The sequence below is a fragment of the Echinops telfairi genome, unplaced genomic scaffold (assembly GCF_000313985.2).
Source record: "Echinops telfairi isolate 266 unplaced genomic scaffold, ASM31398v2 ScPeMD7_1;HRSCAF=3_0, whole genome shotgun sequence".
In the NCBI taxonomy this organism is placed as follows: Eukaryota; Metazoa; Chordata; class Mammalia; order Afrosoricida; family Tenrecidae; genus Echinops; species Echinops telfairi.
This window is the reverse complement of record NW_022103896.1, coordinates 85,161,080-85,168,667: the sequence shown is the minus strand read 5'-3', so window position 1 is coordinate 85,168,667 and position 7,588 is coordinate 85,161,080. Positions and strand designations below refer to the sequence as shown.

Here is a 7,588-nt window from a genome sequence, read left to right as displayed (position 1 = left end):
GTTAAGAGATGGGAGTTCATGACACACAGAATTCAGGAATAGGAGTGGGAATAGCAATACCAGAAGGGTAGGGGGAAGTGGGGGAGGAAGGAAGAAAAGGGGAACAGATCATAATGATCGACACATAACCATATACCTCTCTCCAGGGGGAAGAACAACAGAAAACATTGGGGAAGGGAGACAGTGGTCAGTGTGAGATATGAAAATAATAACAATTTATAATCTATCAAGGGGTTATGAGGGGGGTGGAGGAAGGAGGAAAAAAAGAGGAGCTGATACCAAGGGCTCAGTAGAAAGTAAATATCTAGAAAAGAATGAAGGCAACATATGTACAAATCCTCCTGATACAAGCGATGTATGGATTGTAACAAGAGTTGTAAGGGTCCTTGATAAAGTGATCTTCTAATAATTCAAAAAATAGACAAATGAGGAGGTGTTAAATTGTAACCTAACTGCACCTGCAATCATTCACTTTGCAATGCACTCTGCATGATAGCAAGGCTATTCACATACCTGGGCTTTGGTCAGAGATGATTGACCAGAGGCTTTATCCATGACTAGAGGCTTCTGAACAACTTTAAAATGGGTAAAACTGGAGATCAAATGATAAAACAATTACATTTTAACCTAACTACATCTGGATTGATCAACTTTACAGTGCTTTCTGTCTGATAACAAAGCTAGTCACATCTCTCAGCTATGACCATACATGATTCACCAGTGGCTTACTCCCTGTGTGGACCCAGAAAATGGATTTAGGGCTTCTACTGTCATCCACAACCTTCTGTAAACCAGATGTTCACCACTTAAAGTCTGATATCATTCCTTTACTCAGATTTGGATCTTATTATTTACAATCATTGGATCATACAGGCTGATGTGCTTCTTCCATGTGGACTTAGTTGACACCTCACTTCGATGGCTGTGGTCTAAAATCAAACCTTTACGATTCCAGATGCTATTACTTCTGGTAGTAGGGCACCATCTAGTATCATCACCACACTTTGCTGTAGCACTCATTTCTTCAGTGCTGTCTCTTCATGAAGGGGAGCATCCAGCAAGGCCATTTAAAAAATTAATTGGTCTTAGATTGAGACTAGAATTAAATGCAAGCTCCAACTCCATTCATATACATATGGTTTACATATGTCTCTGGCTCACCTATGGTTTACATTGTCACCTTATTGGAGAACATTATCCATCATGCCCCTGGGGCATAAGGTAATTCTCCTGATAGTGTCATTAATTTAGCCAATTGTATGGAATTTAAAACACTGTTGAAAATAGAAATTACACAAGTATAGGCTTTCTATGAACTGCAATATATGAACTGTTGTCATGTATAGCTTTAACTTTTAAGAGACTGTCCATTATTGACACAAACAATGGAAGTTGGTGATGGGGCAAAATTTTCAATAAAATTTATTCACAATGGCAGACCCACACTTACCAGATTGTAACATGTTATAATAAAGCAAGGAGAGCATTGAAATGGTAAGTAGACAGTAGTAGTTCCTGGTCACTATTCATTGTGCACCCTCAAGGCAAGAGATCCAAACCAAAGTCCAAAGTCCTCCATCCCTATGTCCTTGGGCTAGCAGCCGCCTGTTTCTTCTCACACCAGGGAGTATCAGCCTTAAGCCCAATGGCTACAGGTGTGTAGGATGTACAGCCCAGGTCGCTTTGTGGGGTTTCCATATGGAGTCTTTCTGGTGTGGCCTTTGAAGGATGTTTAGAGCCTTGAAAAAAACGGAGTCTAATATCCCAGTAGTTTATAGCACACTACTTGGGTCACCAAAGAGTGGAGAGACACTAGATCAAAGATATAGCATCTGGGGTCTTGAAGGTTTAAAAGTAAACAAGCGGCCATCTAGCTCAGAAGCAACAAAGCCCACATGGAAGAAGCACACTAGCCTATGTGAATCCAAGGTGCTGAAGGGATCAGTTATCAGGCATCAAAGAACAAAAAAATCATATCATTGTGTGCTCACCTCCATGATACGGTCGCTGAAGACAAACAGGTGCATAAGCAAATGTGGCGAAGAAAGCTGATGGTGCCTGGCTATTAAAAGATATAGTGTCTGAGGTCTTAAAGACTTGAAGGTAAACAAGCTGGCTCAGAAGCAACAAAGCCCACATGGAAAAAGCACACCAACCTGTGTGATCACGAGGTGTTGAAGAGATCAGGTATCAGGCATCATACGAACAAAAAATCTTATCATAGTGAATGAAGGGGGGAGTGCGGAGTGGAGACCCAAAGACCATTTGTAGGCCACTGGACATCCCCTTACAGAAGGGTCTCTGGGAGGAGACGAGCCAGTCAGGGTGCAATGTAGCAATGATGAAAAATACAATGTTCCTCTAGTTGCTAAATGCTTCCTCTCCCCCCACTGTCATGATCCCAATTCTACCTTGCAAGTCTGGCTAGACCAGAGGATGTACACTGGTACAAATAGGAACTGGAAACACAGGGAATCCAGGGTGATGATCCCTTAACAGCAAGTGGTGTGAATGGTGATACTGGGAGGGTAGAGGGAAGGTGGATTGGAAATGGGGAGCTGATTACAAAGTTCTACATGTGACCTCCTTCCTGGGGGATGGACAACAGAAAAGTGGGTGAAGGGAGACGTCGGACAGGGCAAGATATGACAAAATAATTATAAATTATCAAGGATTTATGAGGGAGTGGGGAGCGTGGAGGGAGGGGAAAAATGAGGAGCTGATGCCAGGAGCTTAAGTGTAGAGCAAATGTTTTGAGAATGATTAGGGCAATGAATGTACAAATGTGATTTACACAATCGATGTATGTATGGATTGTGATAAGAGTTGTATGAGCCCTTAATAAAATGTTTTTTTTTTAAGTGTACAATTTGGAACATAATACCAGATATCATCTCTCATTGGGTTCTATATAAGTATTGTTAAGTGCTCCCCCCCCCCCACGGGAGGTTGCTTCTCCCCATTTTCCTACCAGCAGAAATGTAATTGACTTCTCCCTAACATATATGTCTCCCTGCCCCCAACCTGACTTGAATTCCCAGTAAGATCTCTTTATCACCCTGATAGGAATACCTGTTGGATTGGGGTGACCTTAGCACAATGTTGTATGGTCTTCTTCCTCTCCTCACAGCTTGAAAACCTGGCCCCAGCTGAGGTGTTGCCTCCTCTGTTGAAGTGGTTTTAAAGATGTACATATAGAAGGGGTGATATATGTTTCATGGCCGCAAGGCAGGCTCTCTGCGTCATTGCTGGGTTGACCAGATTAGAAAAGTACATGCCTTGGGAGCAGGAACCTGCCTTCATCTTGGTGTTTATCCTTATGGTAGTGGACTCATAAAATATTTGTCCTTTTCTGATTAAGTTCACCCAGTATAGTGGTTTCCACTATGTCATAAGGTGTTTCACGGTTTCATTGCTGTTTTTCACGGATGCATACTATTGCATTGTATGTCTGTCTGCCCAGAGTTTTTTATCCATTCTTCTACTAATGGGTATTTGAGCTGTTTCCATCTTCTTGCTCAGATGTCCTGCAATGAACCTGGGAGAATAGACATCTGTTTGTGTCTGTCTCTTAATTCAATATCTCAATTTTTTCATGATGCTATTGCATACTTTCACACTTAATAGACTGTAGTATAACGTAAACATAGCTTTTATAATCACTGGGGAAAAATTTTAAATTGTGTTACTCAATTGCCGTGGTCTAGAAGTGAAGTCCACTATAACTTCAAGGTGTAACTGTAGCTTGTTTATCTTCATGGACATTTAGATTATCTTTGTAATTTAGAATAGCTATCCTGTAGTTTATTTGAGCAGTTCTGTATTGATGACTGATGGATTCATCAAAAATTTTAAGCAGGGACAAAAGTTGACCTGGCCTGTTTTAAAAGTTAGTAGGAAACAGCAAAATAAAGAGCTAGTGATTTAGCAGACCGTTTAAACAAGCTACCAGACTGTTAATGCTGAAGTCTTCAAGTTAAGTCTGCACTTCATGCCTATAGCAAAAATTACAGCCTACTGATCATAGGATGGAGAAGCTAGGACTACATTCCTCTTTCTTCCATTTACTTGTAATATTTCTGGGAAGATCCTTGACATTTTCAGTGTTTTACTTTACCAGGTGAAAAGATTGTGTTTATTGTTTATTATTTATAAAGTTTTCAGTGAAAATCATATATTTAAGAAGAACAGAAAGGTGGGGGGAATAATAATGATGAAGTCAGTGTTAAATGTACACCCCTAGCAGTTACCTGTGCAGGAGTGTAATCACCAAGGCTCTTCAGGATTTCCCACTTCCTGTTGGGGGCTGAGGAACAATATCTGCTCACCAGGCTGCTCTGGACAATCCAGAATAGTCTACTTACTGCATTTGCACGAGGGATAGTGCAAGATGTGTTACTGAGGTACTTAGAAAAATGCTAGAAATCCATTCCTTTCTTCTTATATTTACATTGATTTCATCTTCTCTTGGTGTTTTATTTTTTATCTTTAAACCTGATTTTCCATTCTACATTACCACTAAATCTTTTTATTTTTTTTATTTTTTTTTCATTACCACTAAATCTTGTTCAAATTACATGAATTTAATGCTTGAGGGCCTATTCAATGATTGCACTTCATGAAAGAAAATGAAAGCTTGATGTTGATTTTTTTTTTCCTGTGAACCAAAGGCACCGATTTTTTAAAGAAAAGGTCTGTGGATAGTATTATCACTATAATTACTAGTAGTAGAGTAATTTCATCAATAAAAATGATGAAATATCTTACATGAACAGTGAAAGAAAAATTGGCATTTTGTGTCTTGACACAACATTCAAATGACACAGGACACAGTGTGAATTGTAGAATACGTTTAATTTTGTAAAAATGAAAATGTTGAAACTCATTTATTTAATTAGTAGTTGAAAATGAAGGTGCTTTATTATAGCAATATCAATTACTGAATTCTTCTGAGTCATATATTTAAAGTGCATGATTATGTTTCCTAAAAATGTATTTTAAAAAGATCCACCTTCCATTGTGTTGTAGCCAAGCATTAGAAGCCATTTGATTTTTAAAAGTCACTATCCAATAATTTAGAGTCTACTCCTTCTCTAAATGCACATCAACATTTTTCCTGTGTTTTGAACAAGGATCCCTGGTGGGACAGCGGGTTAAAGGCGAGGCTGCTAAGCAACATGTTGGTCAATGGTTCATCCTTACCAGCTGCTCAATGGAAGATGCGGCAGGTGGCTTCCATAAAGCTTTACAGCTTTAGAAATCCTATAGAGCGCCTCTGTCCTGTCCTAGAGGGTCGATATCAGTCCGGAAAAAATTCTGCAGCAGTGGGGACAGTAGTTTAGAATATCTTATTGCAGTTTAGATGAAAGTTTATGTATGAAATTAGTTTTTCCAATCGATAGTTTTTACACAGATTTTCTGTGGCACTGGTTGCCTTCCCTGACATGTGTTGTCACTCTTCCTATTTCCTTTCAGAGTTCCCCGTTATCATCAGGTTTCCCCGACTCTTCCTGCTTTCTCATCTTTGATTTTGGGTAAATGTTGCCCATCTTAATTTTCTAAGGTTGATTATTCTAAGAAGGACATTTAAATGGTTATTATTGTTTGTTTTATAGTCACATCTATTACTTGGCTGGAAGGTGGCCTCTGGGAGTGCGCATCAATATTTTATTATTTATTTATTTACGCAAAAGGGAAGAGATTTATTGGAGCCCACACGGGAAACTCTAGAGGGGCCCAGCATACCCTACTGTGTAGGTATGCCCAGCAAAGGGTCATACCAGAGGGACTCCCCTTGAGCCGAGCCCCAAAGCCCCAGGACTGGCTGGAGGTAGGGACGCGCATCAATATTTTAAATGACCCCTTCTGAAAAGGTTTTCACCCAGAATCATACGCTCTAATAAATTATGGAATGGGAGAGAGGAATGCTTTTCTCCTATAAAGTAGGGCAGGGGAATCAGAAAACATCTGGATGTCAGGTGCATTTTCAAGCAGATTAATTGTGCTGCAGACTGTTGACCTGAAAATCTATTGGCTTCAAATGACCCATGCTCACATAACCACTAAAATGCCTTTTGGCACTCCCCCGGTCCCAGATCTCTGGGCTATGCAGCCACTTTTTGGAAGAGGGATGATATGGTAAGCCTAATATTGGTACTTAATTAAGAGGTTCGACAGTATGGCCGAGGAGCAAATGCCTGTGATAAAGCCACGGAAAGACATCCAAAGACAAGAGGACCCAACAACCAATGTTGAGTAGTTTGTTTTTTCTGCCTGCGAATTTTGTCTCCATATAACTTCCTATAATCTATCACTTAGAAATGCATCATAGGCGAGCTACCGGCTGACGCCCCCTCCGCCCCGCGCTACGCCATCTGAGAAAACCTTCAAGCAGCGCCGCTCGTTCGAACAGAGTGGAAGATGTCCGGCTTATCCGAGAACAACATCCTACTAAAATCCCGGTGATAATAGAAAGATACAAGGGCGAGAAGCAGCTTCCTCCTCGTCCCCGATCACGTCAACATGAGCGAACTCATCAAAATCATACGAAGGCGCCTCAGCTGGACGGCGAACCAGGCTCCGAGGTGGATGAGGTCGAGCGGGATGAAGACGGCTTTCTGTACATGGTCCACGCCCCCCAGGAGACGTTTGGCATGAAGCCGGCCAGCTAAGACGGGCCAAGCCACCTTCTCCATAATTGTCACCCCTTACTAAGGGGCGGGGAAGAAAAAGGATGTTGGGGTGCGGGTTGATAGATCAGCTCCTCTAAGCACAGGCCCTCACTGCTGCGGTGTCCCGCCCACAGGAGTTGTAGCGTGTGTTTCCCTCCTTAAGTGCGAGGCCTCAGCTTCAGCAAACTATTATTATTTAACCCAGATGTTAGGTTTACAAATAAAGTGGTTTGCATGTTAAGTTACCAATAAAATAGACATTGGAGTTATAAAAAAAAGAAAAGAAATGCATCCTAATAGCATAGTTGTGAATCAACAAAAAGAAACCAAGTTCCACATTAGTGACCTAATGTGGAGCAGAAAGAACAGAATAGCTGAAAGGGAGAGAGAAAGGAGCTTGTGAACCCCAGTGAAGTAGTAACTTTAAATCAGAATGAACCGGAAACCAAAGCCTCCAGGAAACTGCAGAAATCTTGGGCAAGAGGGGCTGGCCCCAATCCCAACTATGTGGATAGCCCCCCCTCCTCCTGAAAAATTCACTTCAGAGAACAGCACTGAAGCTGCAGCTCAGGGTGAGGGACATGTTTGATCAGAGCACACAGGAGCAAACGAAGGGGGAGGAAGAAAGTGGAGCACATCCTGACCCACCAAGCCCTGAGGACGATATTCCTGTTCAGAGCAGACAATGCACAGAGAGGCCCATAGGGCCATCCCCACTACAAGACACGGCATCCCTCACTGACCCATCACCCTACAGGGGACAACACTGGAGACACAGTGTGGAAATTGTGCCCGATTTGACCCCATCCCACTGAGAGGAAACACTAAGGGCGTGCAACAGAACAGCAAGGGGAGTAGAGCAAGGAAGTCCCAAGGGATTACCAAAAACAGACTTTGGGGCCAGGGTGTGGCACCCC

General features: G+C 41.8%; 1 pseudogene; it reads left to right on the top strand.

Annotated features, from left to right (window-relative positions):
* Positions 1-6,178: 6,178 nt before the first annotated feature.
* LOC115870666 lies at positions 6,179-6,671 on the top strand (annotated as a pseudogene).
* The last annotated feature ends 917 nt before the right edge of the window (positions 6,672-7,588 follow it).